Source organism: Lissotriton vulgaris, chromosome 9 (genome assembly GCF_964263255.1).
Source record: "Lissotriton vulgaris chromosome 9, aLisVul1.2, whole genome shotgun sequence".
Lineage (NCBI taxonomy): Eukaryota > Metazoa > Chordata > Amphibia > Caudata > Salamandridae > Lissotriton > Lissotriton vulgaris.
This window is the reverse complement of record NC_141697.1, coordinates 1,004,076,252-1,004,096,771: the sequence shown is the minus strand read 5'-3', so window position 1 is coordinate 1,004,096,771 and position 20,520 is coordinate 1,004,076,252.

Genomic DNA, 20,520 nt, shown 5'->3' with positions numbered 1-20,520 from the left:
GGATCATCTCTTGGCCCCACCCTCTTCAACGTCTACATGAGCCCCCTCGCGGCCATCGTACGCAAACACAACCTCAGCATAATCTCCTACGCCGACGACACCCAGCTGATCCTCTCCCTGACCAACGACCCCGCCGCCGCCAGAGCCAACCTGCACGAAGGGATGAAAGAGGTGGCCGAGTGGATGACGACCAGCCGCCTGAAACTGAACTCGGACAAGACGGAGGTCCTCATCCTGGGCTCCTCGCCCTCCGCCTGGGACGACTCCTGGTGGCCTCCCGCCCTGGGCACCGCACCCAAACCTACAGACCACGCACGCAACCTGGGCTTCATCCTGGACTCCTCCCTCTCCATGACCAGGCAAGTCAACAACGTCTCCTCGGCGTGCTTCAACATCCTACGCATGCTACGGAAGATCTTCTGGTGGATCCCCACCGAGACCAGGAAGACCGTCACCCAGGCCCTCGTCACCAGCCGACTGGACGACGGCAACGCCCTCTACGCCGGTACCACCGCCAAGCTCCAGAAGAGACTCCAGCGGATCCAGAACGCCTCAGTCAGACTCATCCTCGACATCCCACGAACAAGCCACATCTCCGGACATCTGAGAGACCTTCACTGGCTCCCCGTCAACAAAAGAATCACCTTCCGCCTCCTCACCCACGCACACAAAGCCCTACACGACCAAGGCCCGAGCTACCTCAACAGCCGACTCAACTTCTACGCTCCCAAACGCCACCTCCGATCAGCCAACCACGCCCTCGCCGCCGTCCCCCGCATCCGAAGAGCGACTACAGGAGGAAGGTCCTTCTCCTACCTGGCCGCCAAGACCTGGAACTCCCTCCCTCCCGACCTGCGCCTGACTCAAGACCACCTCTCCTTCAGGAAGAAGCTGAAGACCTGGTTGTTCGAGCAGTAGCGGCACCCCCCCCCCCCCCCCCCCAGCGCCTTGAGACCCTACGGGTATTTAGCGCGCTTTACAAGTGTCACTGATTGATTGATTGATTGTGATTTTTTCTGTGTGTCTTCGGGTTTGACCAAAGGTTTATCTATGTTCAAACAGTGAGGCAAGTCAATTTGGATAAAGGCTGGTCAGAGATTTCTTACCTGTGTTTCGGGTTTCGGTTCCTTTCTTTGAATTGGCAGTGGCAAAGATGCCCACCTTTTCTGTCCTCTGTAATACAGATGCTATGCAAAGCCTTAGGGATTACACAACACTTACAGTGCAGGTACCACCCGAAGTCCCCAGGGAAGGCAGATAATGCAATCTCCTCCTTACAAGTACAACTTGTAGCAGTGGGCAGCCTTCCAAGCTGCTACTTCTCTGATAGGCCTGGCAAATTTTCTTTGCTGAAAGTCTTGTTTTTTGGCTCAGTTTGTGTCTCTTCTTAAAAGCACCGGGTGTCAAAAAAATCAATAGTGCCCTGACTGCTGCCCACCTTTGTACTGTGAACAGATCAATTTCCATTTAAATGATTAGCATTGATAATGTCTTAACCCCTGTTCTTGCTAGATATTTGCCCACCTACCCAATGATGCCTGAAAGCGCATGCCTATGGTCGCCTATGGCTTGACTTATACTTGCATGGACTCTAATGAATGTGTTTATGTCTCCCTCTTTTTGCTCTTGCCAACTGAAGTCTTCTGTTTCAGATCACTGAATATCTGAAACAGAAGTATTGTGTGTACAGAATATTGTGTCAAAAATATTGAGGACCAAAATCTCAAGAAGTTAAGTGCAAATAGGTAAGTATAGTTTTACTATTCTTAACTCCACACCTACGCACCTTGAGGATGATATATATATATATATATATATATATATATATATATATATATATATATATATATATATATATATATATATATATATATATATCCTATTACGTGATCGATGCAGTACCTGTTCCGAAAAGAGGTGGGGACAGAGAAAGCATGTTAAGGCAGTTGGAGACCAAATATATACTTAACCTTAATAGCATGTCTCCAAATGGATTAAATACCACCGAAGACATGCACACATTTTTGTAGCAGATTTGAAAAGATATTGACTTGAAATCATTTGAAAAATATTGTGTAAAACATGTAATTCAGTAACCTCTCATCTCTAATTTTAAAATAATTCACTTATTTTTTCACTTTTTGCACAGCACCATGCACTTTCTGTTGACTTAATGAACTTGAATATCTTATGAGCTTTTAGGGGAGGTGGTTTTAGATATCCAGGCTTGGATATTTTAACACCATGTAACCCAGTTTTAGCTCATTTGGAATGATTATTACAGTTTACATTGTGACTAAGGTTCTGACTAAAATGGCTTGTTATCTATCAACTTATTTGCAACGATTGCACAGAAGCATAATTTGCACTAATTAGCGTGATTTTGCACACATTTGGTTTTATAGGTATTTATACTAACATGTTTTAACTCCATATCAAATAATTTTATAGAGTTTTATAAACATAAAATATTTACATAACCTATGCGTCATATTGCACATATCAATCATCAAGCATTTATGCTGTTATAATTCCTCAACTAATACAAGGGAATACTGCACTTTAATTTATCATGGCCAATATGATGAAAATGAGAATTAGGTGTTTTTATATACAACTTTTAGCTATTTATTGCGTAATGTTGCACATTGTTTTATTATGCATTCATGTAGCAATATATATGTATAACTATGTAAACCAGAACCTAGCAAATATTTAAACTGGTCGCTACTGATACACAGGAATATAAGGTCAACAGAAGTATTTTCTCACTGTTTAGCATCACATGATTGGAATGGTTGAAAAAAATGAGTATTTAAACATGCACCTAACTGCAGTGTCGCTATGTGATCAAGGTTACTAGTTAACCGAAACGCGTCATGCCTGGAATACCATTTGAAAGAGCTAATAAATCTTCCCACTAAATACATGTGCTGCTTCGGGGTCCTTTGTCTGTTTTGGTGTGGAAAATCGCCGTGTGAACAGAAGGTGTTGAACGATATATATATATATATATATATATATATATATATATATATATATATATATATATATATATATATATATATATATATATATATATATATATATATATATATATATATTTATATATATATTTTGTTCACCAAGTTAATCCCGTTACCAAGGCACTCCTTCAGACAGCCGGTGCGAGTTTCAGGGACGGGCTTTCCCTGTTCATTAATTTTCCACCAAGAGAAAGCAATTATACTCGCACTCCACCAGGAAGGTTTACAGCGGGTTTTATTTCTGTGCCATTACAGCACCCAGCTTAACCGACGCGTTTCGCAGTATCCACTGCTTGTTCACGGTTACAAACATTTGTCCCTTGTTTGTTTCTTGCATTTATACTAGTAATTCACATTTGCCCTATTATGAAGCATTGTGGTACTTGTAGTTACTCTTACATTTTTCATTTTGTCATTTCTCAAAAAGTGGCATACATCATTTGCTAATAACCGATATCGATTATACAACATTAGTATCAGCATAAAAATACTAATCTCACAAGTACTGATTGATGTAAGACAGTTTCGGGGAAGCTTTGAATTTTAAGTTTAAAATGCGCAAAAGTGCATAAAACTCTAAGTGAGTCTAAATTATACTCTCCATTGCCTGCAAGTCACAAGTACGATCTATTTTGTGAACATAATATTAATATTATTACATATTTCTCGGGACTCAGTGCCCCTTCATCATAAATTCTTTTTATGATAGCAAACTGTTATGAATTAATTGCAGACTGAACATCTTGCGTATATGCTACTTGTTGCATAAGCGTTTTTATATTATCTCTCGGGACTCAGTGCCCAATTGTTCCCCACACACAGTCAGTACAGTTAAATTTTGAATGTTCTTCCGTAGGATATTCTAGGCCTCTTAAAGGTGCTCATAAAGTTCCTTGTCCCCATTTAGACCTCCAGGACTCTTAGTTTTAAAACGAATGATTAACCTGGATTCCAGCCGACGTAGAGTCATCAGTCTATTGCCCCCTCTCTCCTTTAGTGGCACTGTTACCAAACCACTATATGTGATATCTTTCCATGTCTTTTTTTCTTTTTCATGGGTGAGCATATGTTTTGCCATTGCATAACTTTGATCCTGATTTTCTATTGCACGGATGTGCTCTAATATCCTTTTATGGAGCGGGCAGATGGTGCTTCCAATGTACCTTTGGCCACAAAAACATTGTAACAAATAAACCACATGTGTGGTCTTACAGGTAATGGTACTTTCCACTTTGAAAGTTTTTCCTTTGGGGTCCTTTATTTTGGTGAGATTTCGTCCCACTTGACAGGCCTTGCATTGGCTGCATTTTGTAAAGCCATTCCGTCTTCCATCTAACCAATTTTTTGATTTTTTCTTTATTTCAAAGTGGCTGTTTACCAATTTGTCCGATAGGGATGGCGCTTTTCTGAATGTCATCTGTGGAAACTTGCCAAGTTCACTCCCTATATCAGGATCCTTTTGTACAACATGCCAGAATTTTTGTAAAGTTTTCCGTATTTTGTGGCTCTCTTTTGTATACGTCAGTATCATTCTGATCGGTTCCTTGACGATAGTGTCATTTACTTTTTCTCTTTTTGGAATTAATGTTTCAAGTCTGTTTTTCTCTCTTGCTCTCCTTTCACCTTGTTCAATGTCATGTTGTTTATATCCCCTTTTCCTGAATCTGTCAGCAGTTTCTTTGAATTTTTTATTCATTTCCTCTTGATTGGAACAATTTCGTTTCATCCTTATGAATTCACCATAAGGTATGTTCCTTTTTAAGGCTTCCGGATGAAAACTTTGGCCATGAAGTATACTATTCGTGGTGGTGGTTTTTCTGTGGACTGTTGTCTCCAATTGACCATTTTCAATATATATTCTGGTGTCTAGGAATACTATTTCACTCGTACTGATGTTGTGTGTAAATTTTAGTCCTTCCTCGTTGTCATTTAGGATCTTTAAGTACTCCAGGAATTCCTTGTTTGATCCATTCCAAATTATGAATAGGTCATCTATGAATCGCAGCCAGATAACCACTCTGGCTACGTGTTGGTCATTTCCCTCTCTCCAAGCTACCATTTTCTCCCACCAACCCATGACCAGGTTGGCGTAGCTTGGAGAGAAGGAAACTCCCATTGCTGTTTCACACAATTGGGTGTAGTGTGCCTTGTTAAAAAGAAACACATTGTTATTGAGGCACATTTCCACCATCTCCACAATCATCTTGCAATGTTTCAATTGTTCTATAGGCTTTTGTTTCAAGAAGTATTCTACTGCTTTCAGTCCAAGTTTGTGATCTATTGAGGTGTAGAGAGAGATCACGTCGATGGTCACCAGCCGGTAACCATCCTCCCATTCTATATTCATCAAATGTCTGAGAAAATCCCCAGTATCTTTTATATATGAGGATAAGGTAGGTACAATAGGGGCTAAAAAGTAATCTACATAGTTCGCGACATTTTCATATAGCGAACCACAACTCGAAATGATGGGTCTCCCGGGAGGGTTATTTAATGTCTTGCGCACTTTCGGGAGAAAGTAAAGTGTTGGTGTCATTGGATTTTGGATATTGAGGAATTGGACTTCATTTTCACTCAATAAGTTTAGATCTTGCCACTTTTTTGACGTTTTTCCAGGTCCGTTATCATTACATTAATTGGGTTCTTATCCAATTTTTTATAATTTTTGATGTCACTTAGTTGTCGCATTGCCTCCTTCATATAGTCTTCCCTATTTTGGATTACTATATTTCCGCCCTTGTCCGCGGGTTTAATTTCCAAGTTGTCATTTAACATTAATGATTCCAATGCGTTACGTTCCTCAATCGTCAGATTTTCTTTCTTCTTCATTTTGATGTTGTTCAGTTTGTCCAATTCATCATTCACCAGATCATAGAAGAGGTCAATTTTATTCCCTGGATGTAGTATTGGACAGAATTTCGACTGTTTTTTTAAATTTGTCCTCGGGTGTATGTGGGTATCATGTCCCATTTCAGTTAGGATTTGAGTGTCAGAGATGGTGTTTTCATTCGTTTCATGTATCAGTTCATGAGCTGTTCTTAATGCTGGTATGTCCTGTATACTTAATGCTTGATTCTCAGCACTGTTGACATTGGTTGTATTCTGTTCTTTGTTTTGTCTCCCTTGTTTTTTGAAGAATTTGGATAATTTCATCTTTCGCACATATTTATAAAGATCTATCTTTGTTTCCACCAGATCCCAGTGTTTTTCGGGGCAAAATGTCAGCCCTTTGTTTAGAAGTGTTTCTTCTGCTCTTGTTAGTGTATGTTTCGAATTTATGATGAAAGGGCACTGAGTCCCGAAAAACATGTAATAATATTAATATTATGTTCACAAAATAGATCGTGCTTGTGACTTGCAGGCAATGGAGAGTATAATTTAGACTCACTTAGAGTTTTATGCACTTTTGCGCGTTTTAAACTTAAAATTCAAAGCTTCCCCGAAACTGTGTTACATCAATCAGTACTTGTGAGATTAGTATTTTTATGCTGATACTAATGTTGTATAATCGATATCGGTTATTAGCAAATGATGTATGCCACTTTTTGAGAAATGACAAAATGAAAAATGTAAGAGTAACTACAAGTACCACAATGCTTCATAATAGGGCAAATGTGAATTACTAGTATAAATGCAAGAAACAAACAAGGGACAAATGTTTGTAACCGTGAACAAGCAGTGGATACTGCGAAACGCGTCGGTTAAGCTGGGTGCTGTAATGGCACAGAAATAAAACCCGCTGTAAACCTTCCTGGTGGAGTGCGAGTATAATTGCTTTCTCCTGGTGGGCATTTGAGAAAGGAAAAACCCCCGAAACGCGTCATGCCCATGGTCTTATGAAAGAATAAAGGTGGATGCTCCAGAAGCCTCGTGTGCTGCCTCAGTTTCTTTCTATGGAGGAGACATCGTGGTAACATTTAGCGTGTCGCAAGCGTTTGGCTCTTGTGCTGAACCACACGCAAGGCGTGCACCCCCCGCAAGTGTCCAAAGGGGGTCGTTAAAAGGTAGACCCTCGGACTACCCCGCATCAAGCCTGCACCAGATAAATGCTGTGAAAACAGTCCATACCTGCATGGAGCCACGCCCCTACTTTATTGGCGTTTCCTTTGTCAAGGACAGTCTGAAGTGCGAGGAAGGGGGAGAGGAGTATGGAAGCCATCACCTGAACCCACAACAGCCACAGTTCCCGCCGGACAACATGGCACACCGGCTGTTGACTTCACAAAAAACTGAGCCGGTGAATTGGTATCGCTGCCGGCATACAAGGAACACTGAATGCTGGGAAATGCAGTTATCTTCAAGGCAGAGGCGATTCCATGCCGTGTTTTACCAGGCAGCCCACACTACTTTAGAGGGTGGGACGAAAAACTGAATTTTACTTTGGGACTGCAAGCGAAAGACACGACCTAGACCAGGGGGGCATTTGAGAAAGGAAAAACCCCCGAAACGCGTCATGCCCATGGTCTTATGAAAGAATAAAGGTGGATGCTCCAGAAGCCTCGTGTGCTGCCTCAGTTTCTTTCTATGGAGGAGACATCGTGGTAACATTTAGCGTGTCGCAAGCGTTTGGCTCTTGTGCTGAACCACACGCAAGGCGTGCACCCCCCGCAAGTGTCCAAAGGGGGTCGTTAAAAGGTAGACCCTCGGACTACCCCGCATCAAGCCTGCACCAGATAAATGCTGTGAAAACAGTCCATACCTGCATGGAGCCACGCCCCTACTTTATTGGCGTTTCCTTTGTCAAGGACAGTCTGAAGTGCGAGGAAGGGGGAGAGGAGTATGGAAGCCATCACCTGAACCCACAACAGCCACAGTTCCCGCCGGACAACATGGCACACCGGCTGTTGACTTCACAAAAAACTGAGCCGGTGAATTGGTATCGCTGCCGGCATACAAGGAACACTGAATGCTGGGAAATGCAGTTACCTTCAAGGCAGAGGCGATTCCATGCCGTGTTTTACCAGGCAGCCCACACTACTTTAGAGGGTGGGACGAAAAACTGAATTTTACTTTGGGACTGCAAGCGAAAGACACGACCTAGACCAGGGGGGCATTTGAGAAAGGAAAAACCCCCGAAACGCGTCATGCCCATGGTCTTATGAAAGAATAAAGGTGGATGCTCCAGAAGCCTCGTGTGCTGCCTCAGTTTCTTTCTATGGAGGAGACATTGTGGTAACATTTAGCGTGTCGCAAGCGTTTGGCTCTTGTGCTGAACCACACGCAAGGCGTGCACCCCCCGCAAGTGTCCAAAGGGGGTCGTTAAAAGGTAGACCCTCGGACTACCCCGCATCAAGCCTGCACCAGATAAATGCTGTGAAAACAGTCCATACCTGCATGGAGCCACGCCCCTACTTTATTGGCGTTTCCTTTGTCAAGGACAGTCTGAAGTGCGAGGAAGGGGGAGAGGAGTATGGAAGCCATCACCTGAACCCACAACAGCCACAGTTCCCGCCGGACAACATGGCACACCGGCTGTTGACTTCACAAAAAACTGAGCCGGTGAATTGGTATCGCTGCCGGCATACAAGGAACACTGAATGCTGGGAAATGCAGTTACCTTCAAGGCAGAGGCGATTCCATGCCGTGTTTTACCAGGCAGCCCACACTACTTTAGAGGGTGGGACGAAAAACTGAATTTTACTTTGGGACTGCAAGCGAAAGACACGACCTAGACCAGGGGGGCATTTGAGAAAGGAAAAACCCCCGAAACGCGTCATGCCCATGGTCTTATGAAAGAATAAAGGTGGATGCTCCAGAAGCCTCGTGTGCTGCCTCAGTTTCTTTCTATGGAGGAGACATCGTGGTAATATATATATATATATATATATTATATATATTACCTACTGGCGCTCGCCAGTAGGTAGTTATAGTTAGGATTATTTTCAATACAAAATCTCAACATTCTATTGTGAATAACTTTGGCGCCGGTTGAGGAATCTGCCTGAAAATGTCCTAAAATTTGCCTCGCGGCGTCCCGGTCCTTCCCTGAAAGTTTGGGGGGGGGATTTGTCAAGCGGGGGCCGAGATAAAAGGGGGGTCCCAAAACGTGTTTTCTCCATGTTAATTTCCATAGGGCGGTCGACCTCACTTTTAGCCCGAACGGCTGAATGGATTTCCACCAAACCTGGCAAAATTGTAGGGACTGGTAGCCCGATGTACCTTTGCTATGTCTCAAGATATGTGCTCCAGTGGATTTTGAGTAATTTAGGTTCAAAAAAATATATATATCTATAAGTGCTCCCCGGTACGCGCACCGGGGCGCTAACCAGCGCGCTACGCGAGTTCGCACGCGGAAAGCTGATTGGCTCTCGGGTGTCTGTCAACATTCCAAACAGTCCGAAGCGGCCGCCATCTTGTGTCTCGGTAGGATTGAGACACAAGAGGTGGCAAAAACAAAGGGGAAATGACCATAAGGGGGCAGAGTAGACCCCCCCTGACCGCCTAGGTTTGATGTGGGGGCTATAAAAGGGCCCCGCGGGGCAAAAAAAGATTTTTTTTTCTTTGCGCGGGGGGAGCGCCCGGTACGCGCACCGCGGAGCGTACCGGGGAGCGTTCCATGGGGAAAAAAGAATGATAGAGTTTTTAAAAAATGTAGCCTTTTTTTATAATTTGGAGGTAGTTCTAAAAAGAACTGTTTTTTTCTTCTTTTTGTTGTTTTATATTTTTTTATGTTTTTTAAACATTTTGTACTTTTTTTTGGCTTTTATGAACTATTTTATATTTTTTTTGTTATTTTTATGGGGAGAATAAAAAAACAGGGAATTGAAAATGGCTCAACTGGAGCAAAAAGAAATCAGGAAAAAATTAGGGTTTTTTGGGGCAATTGTGGTTGTCACCAGCAAGGATTATGAGCTTTATGCTCTTCTCACCATAGGAGATGGTCTTACCACAAAAAATACATGTGATCCTGAATTCACCAAACCGTGGTTGTATGCAAGGGATCGTCTCCCTTGTCTCTGGTCCTGATGGAGTGGGTTGCTTTCTTTTGGAGGTGCTGGTTGAAGATTGGGGAGGGTTACTACTGGCCAGTTTTCTCACCTCTGCGGCAGCAATAGTTGTTCGGATGCTTGCGCTGCATGTGCCTAATCATGGTGTTATTACCAAATGAATATTTTTTGTTAGGGTTCCCCCTTGAAAGTTCAATGCCACAGATTTCGCAAGTCACCTTTGGCGCATTGACTTTCTTCTTGCCCTCTGGGATAGAAAAAAACTCCCATACAATATGCTGCCTTGGCCTGTATGGGGTATTGTCTTCTGGCAGCCATCTTCTCCCCTCCTCCTCCTTCTCCTCCTCCTCCTCTTCTTCTTGACCACCAATGTAATGTTGTGGTGGTCCTCTTGGTGGTGGTGGTGGTGGTGGTGCAGATGCTCCAGCTGCTGCTGCTACTGTAGCCATTTTAAAGTGCAAAATATTTCTCTTATATCTCCAAACAGGTCTTCCTCAGTCAAAAGACAAAGTCAAAATAAGGAAAAAAGGTGGAGGCTTTCATCATTTGGAAAAAAAACCTGCCCTGAACCAATGAAAAGTGTTATTTTCAGGTCACATGATCCGGACTTTCATCATTTGGAAACCAAAACTGTTCTGCACCAATAAAAAGTGTTATTTTCAGGTCACATGACCTGACGCGCTTACGCGACGCGCCCCCGGGTGCGCCCAGGGGCGCGCCCCGGGGCGCGTTGCGTAAGCGTGTTGGATGCTTATGAGAAGGCGGGATTTTCGATCTCGCATTTGATTACTCTAGATCTAAATCCCCACTTAGGTCGACTGAATCTTGGTTGCCTGTCATAGAGTAAAAAGCAATCCACTACTAGGTTAAGCAAATCAGTAATTTGGCACGACTCTGAAGAACCACTTACCACGAATCAGTTTTAAAGTTTTATTATAAAGCCAAAGATAACTGAAGATACAAGCATCTCAATATAAGGTTCAAAAGGTATACTGGCACTAACACAAACATGAATTCTCTGAACGATCTTAGACGACAGAAAAATACCACTAAAGCCAATTCAAATATAAGCAGGTTTGCAAGAATAGACACAAGATGTAACTTAAGCGTCATTTACAAAAAATGGAAAAATCAGGTTAGACTGCCCCTACACTAGACTAAGTGACATCCATACTTAACAGAATCTTAACGTAAAAAGGTGTCAGCCGTGGTGACTTCCAAAGAAGTTCACTCACTTTCCCTTAGTCTCTGATGTAAATCTGTGCATTGCAGTCATGCCCTCTCTGCCTACCCATCCGCTCTCTAAGGGTCCTCAGGCCATCTGCTCTAACTCCACCCCAGGGTGCTGTCCCTAATACAAAATCACAAGTATAGTCGAAACGCCCCTCAGAGACGCCCCTCACGTACACCTCTCACGTGGTTTCGGTTCTGGCTTTTTCCATACTGATACTCCTCTGGGCCTCTTGTTAGCATTGACCTTGCTTCCCAGGCTTCTTCTCCGCTCGCCGGTACCCCCCAGTAAATTCCTGGAGCCTCCTCCAGGCCTGTGCCTGTCTCCCCGGACAGAGCTCTATTCATCACTCTCTTGATTGGAACCCCCTCACACCTGCAAACAGACACCCATGAATTGGGCCCCAAATTCCGACCTCCAGTTTATCTTTCAAGTCATAAAACTTCGAACATGGTCGGCAATTTATGCTTAACGAGACCTGAATTTAACTAGCACATGCAGATCAAAGAAGCAACTTTATCTTTCCAGGCCTACTAAATTACTTTGCAAGAAGCTTGCACTCTGTGAACCTTTATTTCTTAAACTAAAACAATTCTACTTAATACACTCTGATTATATGACACACTTCTACCAAACATGATTTCTAACGCATGATCAATAATATTCTAAATAATAACAGTAACAATAATAATCCATCTTATGTGAACTGCAAAGGCACGTTTTCGTTCTTCATACATTGCCATGAGGCCTGCACATTTCCACGTTTAACAGTATTAGCTCCTCTTCTGCAACTGCCACATAACATGGAGTCTTTAACAGCACTCTAGCATTCCTAAACATTACTACATTAGCTTCACACTCTAAGATATGCATTCTACATTGATTAAACACTCATAAGCATATGTATTTCTATATATTCTCGACACTTCTAAATGCTTTAACTAAATTTGTGCATCTAAATTGTAAATATGGTGCACTTCTACATTTTTCTCAAATTGCGCTCTCTCAGTTCCCCCCTTTGATGACCTTTAGGGGTCATCACCATCACAACACCATCATTGAATTGAATCATACAGAACTCGTTGCAATGCTCCCTCGTTTTATCATTTCTAGAGCCCTCAGACTCCTGTACTGGTTGTCCTGCATTGCAGCTAGTCTCTGCTCCTGTTCTCTCATGGATCTTTGCAACCTATTTGACCTATACCATTGGTACAGCCTCACTAACCCCCACAATATGATTACACAGATCACTATTATGATGATAGGCTTTAAAATGTACCATATAAAGCTTTTCCCTAGGTTGGCGAACCAACCTCCAACTTTACCCATTCCGTGACCCACTTTTTCCCACACATTTACCCTTGACAGATCTTCAATTTCTTGGTGTATCTCAGTGATATTTCGTATGTACTTCTCAAGAGGTTTTGAATTGTCTGGAATGTAAGTGCAACATTCCTGGACCTTCAAAGCCTTACAGACTCCGCCCTCTTTGGCTAACAGAACGTCTAGAGCAAGTCGGTTTTGAAGAACCATTGCCCTTATCGATTGCATCTCTCCCTCCACCAGCATTAAAGATCTAGCAGTACTAGCAGATAATCTATCTACAACTGTTGCCAATCTCCTGATCTTGACGTCATTCAGTATTAACCCCAGAAGAGGGAACATAGCGCCGAATACATCTCCAACTACCTCAGCATCGCCTACATCCCTTCTCCCTCTGGCTTGAGCCTTTCCCTCTATGATCTCTAAATCTTTAGCATGGTATATTTTGGGGAAGACAATTGCCAAATAACATGAACCGTACCAGTTGTCTGGTAGCTTCACGTAGGCATTTCTTCCACAAACAAAATACACATTTGGGATCACCTGCATTCCCTTTAAGAAATCTTTCGTGTAGTATTCTAGTTGGAAGGCATGTTCACAGCTTACTTCTCCCGCAAATACATTTTCATAGTAGGTCTTACCCCTATGTATACATAGCTTCCCTTTCTGTGTTCGATCTAAAGCTATTGGACCGTTACTACCCTTTCTTTTGTGTGACTTTTCCTCCTCAGTCCAGTCTGTTTTCCATTTGCCAGAAGCCTTTAGAATCTTCTGCCTCCTGTATCGATCATCCACCTGCCCTATAAACCTTTTCTCAATTTCTGATACTTTGCAGGTCAGATTATTTCTTCGGGCATGTGAAGTATCTAAAATTCTCCAAGGAATGAAAAATTTCCCTAATCGGTCCTCACTCTTATAATAGTCCCATTTATTCATATGCTTGTAAGCTGGGACTTCTGGTAACACGGCATCAAAATTTGAAAAATAGTATTCAAAGCTATCTCGTCCATAAAATATACTAAGCAACAAACTACATGTAATCCCATAAGTCAATGGGAGATGATGATACCTAATACCTTCGTCTACAGAGGCTGGTAACTGCATACAGACGTAGCAGTCTTTCGCCTCCATAGCGTCAATGTATTCATATAGCAGTTTGGCATAAGCGTTTGATTTAAAGTTTCCCTGTGACTCATCTACGTGTAACCTACGAGCTTCTGCTGCTAGCAAAGCCTTCTCCTGTATTTCATTGTCCTCCTTTTTACTAGCAGTAGTAGGTTTTGATGTTACTACAACCTTTGCTTCTGTTGCTTGTGTTTCATTTCCATGTCCCACTATATATGATACAGTAACTACTAGAACTATAAGAAAAATAACTCCCGCTAAAAGTGTACCTATTATGCATTTCGCTTTGCGGTGCGAGTTGCCGGCCTCCATGTTCTCTAGACAGTGTAGCTTTTAGTCTCTTTTCCAATGTAAAGTCTTTTCTCTTTATTTCTTCAACAGTCTCTTTTTGTTCATTGAGTCTGTCTTGAACTACACCTCAGGAAGCTGGCAATCCCTTTTGAAATCAGTCCTTTGAACCTCAACAACAGACAACCCTAGCCCTTCTCCGTCAACTAAATGGAAAGGTCCCTAAATTTTTTCTTCTTCCACTTGGCGCTAGGTTATCTTCTCAATCTTGCTTATTTACAAAAAGTCTTTAGGTGTCTACGATCACCCGCGTTCCAGCAGCTCTAATCACATATTCTAACAGTTCTAGGCAAAGGATGGTCTCCTCGAGTACTGATACTGTTGTGCCAAAAGTCGGAAATTCTACTCTGTTTAAAACCAGTTCTCTTATTCTGCTCAAGTAAGGAGGATTGGGAATAGTGAGTGTCAGCAACCCTTCAGCTTCAACTCCAGGTACTAACAACGCCACTTCTAGCTTTATGATGGGATCAGTGCTGGTCACTGTCACTTCCCTCACCCTCCCGGATCTCTGTGCACAAGACATCTGCTGCCAGGTAGGTCCACTCAGGAGTGGCGTATCTTCTGCAGGGCACACGCACTCTCCTTGATCTCCTTGGACCCTCCGCTTCTGGAGTCTGTGCACTTTCGTCCAGGTCTGAGTCTTCGGATATAGGAGCAAGGGTTCTCTCTGGAGTTGACTTCAGGCTCGGCCTCTTTCTTCTTTCAGGCCAACTGGTCTCTCCACGCCTTGTTCTCCTGCTTCTTGTCCTCACACCCGACTCTTGATCACTTGCAGCTTGATCAGTGTCTGTTTCGTACTCACAGCTGCTTTCTCCTTCTGTGGCAACGTCAGTTTCACTGTCGTCCTGTCCTTCTTCCACTGGATCTGACACGCTCCCAGCTTCCTCCGACACCCCCACAGCTTGGCTGGTCCCCTCTATCGATTCTTTGTCCGCAGCTGGATTTTCATCTGAGAGAGGAGCTGTTTCTTCCAGGGGTGCTGGAACTCTCCACGTATGGGAGGCGTGTATCCAGTTGGGCAACCCTCCGACCTTAACAGCAGTATTCGATGTTAATATGATCTGGTAGGGTCCTCGCCAACGCACATCTAAGCAATTCTTTCTGACATGCTTCTTCACCACGACCCAATCACCAGGGCACAGGTCGTGGCACAAGTCTTGGGACGATGGGATTTCAGCAGCCTGCACCTAAAGAGACACAGAATGAATGGCATCAGAAAGTCCCTTGCAATAATCCAGGATCAGATCATCTGTGATATTCAACAAAGCTGCAGTAGGAACTGATGGCAGTCTCATTGCCCTCCCCATTAAAACTTCATGTGGAGAGAGGCCTGTCCTCCTGTCTGGTGTGCTACGTATGCTCATAAGTACTAATGGCAGTGCATCGGGCCAGCTCAAAGATGTCGATGAACACACTTTGGCAATCCGGGACTTTATCGTCCCATTGATCTGCTACACAATTCCTGAAGCTTCTGGTCGATAGCTACAGTGCAGCTTCTGGTCAATACTCAATGCTGAGCAGAGCATCTTCACAATTTCACTGTTGAAATGTGTTCCCCTATCTGATTCCAAAGAGGCCGGCACCCCGAACCGCGGTATTAACTCCCTAAGCAACAACTTTGCTACTGTGAGTGTGTCACACCTGCGTGTAGGGTAAGCCTCGACCCATCTGGAAAATATGCAGACAACCACCAAAACGTATCTGAGGCAGTTACATTTTGGCATTTCAATAAAGTCTAGTTGCATCCGATTGAAAGGACCCCCAGACCTCCCTATGCGACTCAACGTAACTGGTGTTCTCTTGCCTACATTCAGCTGTTGGCAGGTTACACATCGCTGGCACACTGCTTCTGCGGCTACTCTAAACTTGGGATTATACCACGTTTGTCTAAATACCCGAAGCATAGCATCTCTGCCTAGATGTACCGGACCATGAATCTGTCTCGCCATTGGACTCACTAACTCATTTGGCAACACTGCCCTTCCATCTGCTGAAACCCAAAAGTCCATTTCGCTTTTTACACAACCTGCGGTTTCCCATGTCTTTTTCTCAAAATCGGTTGCATTCTCTTGTATGCCCTTTAAATCGTCCCAGGTGTCTACAGTTTCCAACATCATAGTTAACTCTGTCTTTTCCTGTGTCCCTCCCACTTCTACCTCTGTAAAAGAGTATCCCTGCACTGCACAGTAACGTGCTACCTCATCAGCGTATCGGTTTCCCTGGGATACAAAATCAGTACCTTTGGTATGGGCTGCAAATGTAACAATGGCAATTGCTGCTTCACCTTGTAATGCTTCTAACAACAATCGTACAAATTCCCCATTTCAAATAGGTGAACCTGAAGAAGTCATGTAACCTCTTTGAGACCACAATTGCCCACAGTCATGAACTACCCCAAAACCATATTGGCTGTCGGTGTAAATGGTGACTCGAATTTAGCTGCCTGCTATACAGGCGCGTGTCAATGCAATGATTTCAGCTACCTGAGCGGAGTGTACTCCTTCCAGGCAAGCGGCTTCCACAACTCCAGTAATGGTGCAAACAGCATAAGCTGCTCTCAACTGACCAATATTGTCTCTTACACATGAGCCATCGACAAAGAAAATTTCATCAGGGTCAGTCAACGGCTCATCTACAATATCTGGTCTCGGTTTGGTGCATAGTTCAGTCACATCAAGGCAATCGTGGTCTTCACATTCTTCACCTTCTATATCATTTGGAAGTGACATCAAGGTAGCAGGATTCAAGACAGAGCATCTCTTAAGGGTCACGTTCTCCCCGGCAAGAATAACTTGCTCGTAGCGCGTGAGCCTGTTATTTGTCAAATGCTGTGTCTTGGTCCTGGTCATTAACAGTTTCACAGAATGAGGTACATACACCACTAACTGGTGTCCCATTACAATACTTTCGCACCTCTCAATGCTGACACCCGTTGCAGCAACGGATTTGAGACATCCGGGCAACGCTGCGGCTACTGGATCTAAGGTAGCCGAGAAGTATGCAACTGGTCTGCGGGCATTTCCATGAATTTGGGCCAGAACTGACAAAGCACAACCTTCTCTTTCACAGCAGTAAAGTAAGAATAGTTTTTCGTAATCCGGCATTCCCAGAGCAGGAGCACGACACAAGTCCTCTCTCAGCTGCAGGAATGCCATCAAACAGTCCTTGTCCCATGGTACCGGATCACTCACCTCCTTGTGCGTCAGTTTTTGTAAGGGTTTTGCTTTCAGGGAAAAGTTAGCTATCCACCCAACCATTCCTAGAAACATCCTGACCTCTCTTTGTGTCGATGGCAAATTCATTTTCATGATCGCCTCTATCCTGTCTGGTGACACCTTCCGTTACCCTTTTTCAATTCTGTGACCCAAGTACTGTATTTTCGTCAGATAGTACTGTAACTTGCTCGGTGACATCTTGTCTCCGTTCTCAGCTAAATGGTTCAGCAAGGTGATGGTGTCTATTTTACAAGCTTCCTCGGTTTCTGACGCAACAAGTTGGTCGTCTATGTACTGGAATAGAACCAAGTTCTGTGGCAGTACTAGACTTTCAAGATTTTTCTTCAGCAGCTGGTTAAAAATCGATGGGCTTTCTGTATACCCCTGTGGGATACGACACCATGTTAATACGCGATTTTCCAGCTTAAATGCGAAAAGAAATTGGCTCTCTTCATCTAATGGGATTGAAAAGAAGGCCTGGAAAAGGTCTATCACTGTGAACCACTCAGCTTGGAATGGTATCTGAAACAATATCACTGATGGATTCGGTACCACTGGACAACATGAAACAACTATGTTATTAATCTTTCGGAGGTTCTGCACTATTCTGAATTTCCCACTAGGTTTCTGCAAACCCATAATCGGGGAGTTACATGGACTACCCACGATTTCTTTCAATATTCCCTGTCTAATAATGGAGTCAATCACGGGCTTTATTCCTGCAATCGTCTCCGGAGTCAATTTGTATTGAGGCGTTTTTGGATATTCAACATTTGGTTTTATCATGATTTTCACTGGCTCTACTCCTTTGATCAGTCCTATCTCTTCCCCAGTGAAATCCCACACTTCAGATGACACCGTATCTCTTAAGTCCCAAGGGAGCTCTTCCACCGTCAAGGTAGGATACAGCTCTATGCATACCTTTGAATTTGCAACCTTAAAGGTGGCATCATCGTCGTTAGTCTGTACTTCCACTCCCTGAGGCGTGCAGTATATTGTGCAATTTAATTTGCACAGCAAGTCTCTTCCTAACAAACACACAGGACTAGAATCGCATACTACAAACTGATGTTCATCACTGTACTTTCCTATCCGCACTAGTACTGGCTCCGTCAAAGGACTAGTCATTCTTCGATTTGCGACTCCTACCACTTGAATGGTTTCCCCAGACATTGGCAGGTCCGGAACCACTGCTGATCTCAGAGTGGATCGAGTGGCCCCCGTGTCCACCAAGAAGGTCGTAGGACACCCTGCTACTTCTGCCTCTACATACGGTCCCCTTTGGTCCACCTCTAGAACTGCCCCGAGGGTACAGTCCTCCGATCTACTCACATGCTGTCCAGTCAACGGATCAACATAGTAACACTCCTCTCCTCCTACAAAAAGTGGCATCTGTCTATAGGTCTTTCCCCCTGTCGATATTCTGGGTGGTTGAGGGAACTGGGCTCGAGGAGCTGAAGTCCCCCCTTTGACCACCTTTCCCTTGGGTATTGTCGTCCCTTTTACTGGGCTGCTCTGAACTTCTTCTTCCTCTATTTCTAGTTTTCCATTTTCAGGGTTATAGGGACACTCGCATTTCCAATGTCCCACCTGGTGACACTGGTGACACTTTGTCGTCTTTTTCAAGGTAGCCAGGTCTACTCTAGGTCGAGGATTTTCCTCATTGTCCCTATTCTGATTATTCGATCTCCTTCCCATGGTCCCTGTCCCCTGTTGCTGCTGTCCACCCTTTCCAGCTGACTGCATCTGAACCAACATCAGCTTTTCCTTAAGTTTTTTTGCTTTAGAATCAATTTCATCACTACAATACCTTGCATACCTCAAAATTTCATCTAATGGTTTGTTCTGCCAACAAATTAAATGTTGCTGAATCATCAAGCAAATATCAGGTCTCAATCCCAAAACGAATTTTGACACAAACTGTCCTATGTCTTTGGGATCCATTACATCCAGTCCACTGTATTGTTTGAACGTTTTCAGTAGTCTCTCATAATATTCATAATATTCATGGACTGTCTCCTTGGGTTCCTGCCTAGTTCGATCTATTTTCACCCAATCTATGTCCTGCGGTGGCACCTTATCCTTCAGCCATGTCATTACCCTTTCATATTTCTCCATGACTCTTTCAGACGGTCCATTGGTCTGAGCATCCCTCTCTGGTTCAGATGTGGGCCATTCTACACTAACCTTGCATGCAGTCCATAAGTCTCCTGGAACTACGATATCAAATAGGGTGTTCAAATCAATCCACAGTACTTTAGAGATTTTTACAAACCTCTCTACCTGCTTGTACCACTCCATGGGGTTCTCTCTCAGTTTAGGAAAGGAATTGGTAAAAGCGGCTAAATCTCCCCTACTCCATGGCACATGCACATAGCTCCCATTCGCTACTTCTCGCAAAGGGTAAGCTTCCATTCTCTCTAGCCCTCCCTCCGGGGACATCACAATTGTGCTCCGCCTGACAGTCCCTTTCTTGGACCACCTTTCTTCCCACTTATCCAGATCTCTCCATGTCCTTATTCCTGTAATCAGTTCTCTAATGTGTGTTTTCAATCCAATTGTTCTCCTCTCTTCGAGATCCTGATCTGAATAATGCAACCTATGGTTACCCTGTAATGCCTTTGTTCTCGACAAGTCTACCATGTACTTGTCTGCTAATTCAGATAATTTCTCATGTACTGCTCTCGCTTTCCGAGTGATATCCTTTGCTATGAACAGTACCTCATCTTGCTCGTACATGTCAATCCTCTCTAAAGGTAACGTGCCATCTATTATCTCATCCAAGTCATTTTTTAAACTGGTCACATCTAGCCTTCTGGCTTTTATCTCGGCTGTCAATGAGTGATTTTTAGAGGGTCCATTGACATCTCTCCCATCCCAGCTCCGAGCCCTTCGCCTGGGCTCAGGCGAGTTATGGGGAGTCCTCCCATGTTCCCATCTTTCTAGGTCCCATGCAGTTCCATCCCCTCTTGGCATGTGATGAAATGATACTCTATTTCCCACAGCTTCACTCTGTCTATTCTGCTCGGTCTCCCTAAATGCATGATAAGACCCTCCATTGTTTCCCCTGCTTTCGCAGTTCCCTTGTTGTCTAGTATCACTCAACACATGGTAAGACCATTCGCAACTCCCTGTGTTCCCGCGATCCCAGTGTTGTCTATTATCGCCAGGTGCATGGTGAGTGCACTTGAAACTGTCTCTGTACTCTTGTGTCCTTCGGTCTCCCTCGCTGTGAATGAGACGAGACGCCCTTCCACACTCCGCACTTCTATCCTCTTGCTCCTGTCCATTTCCATTAAGAAAAT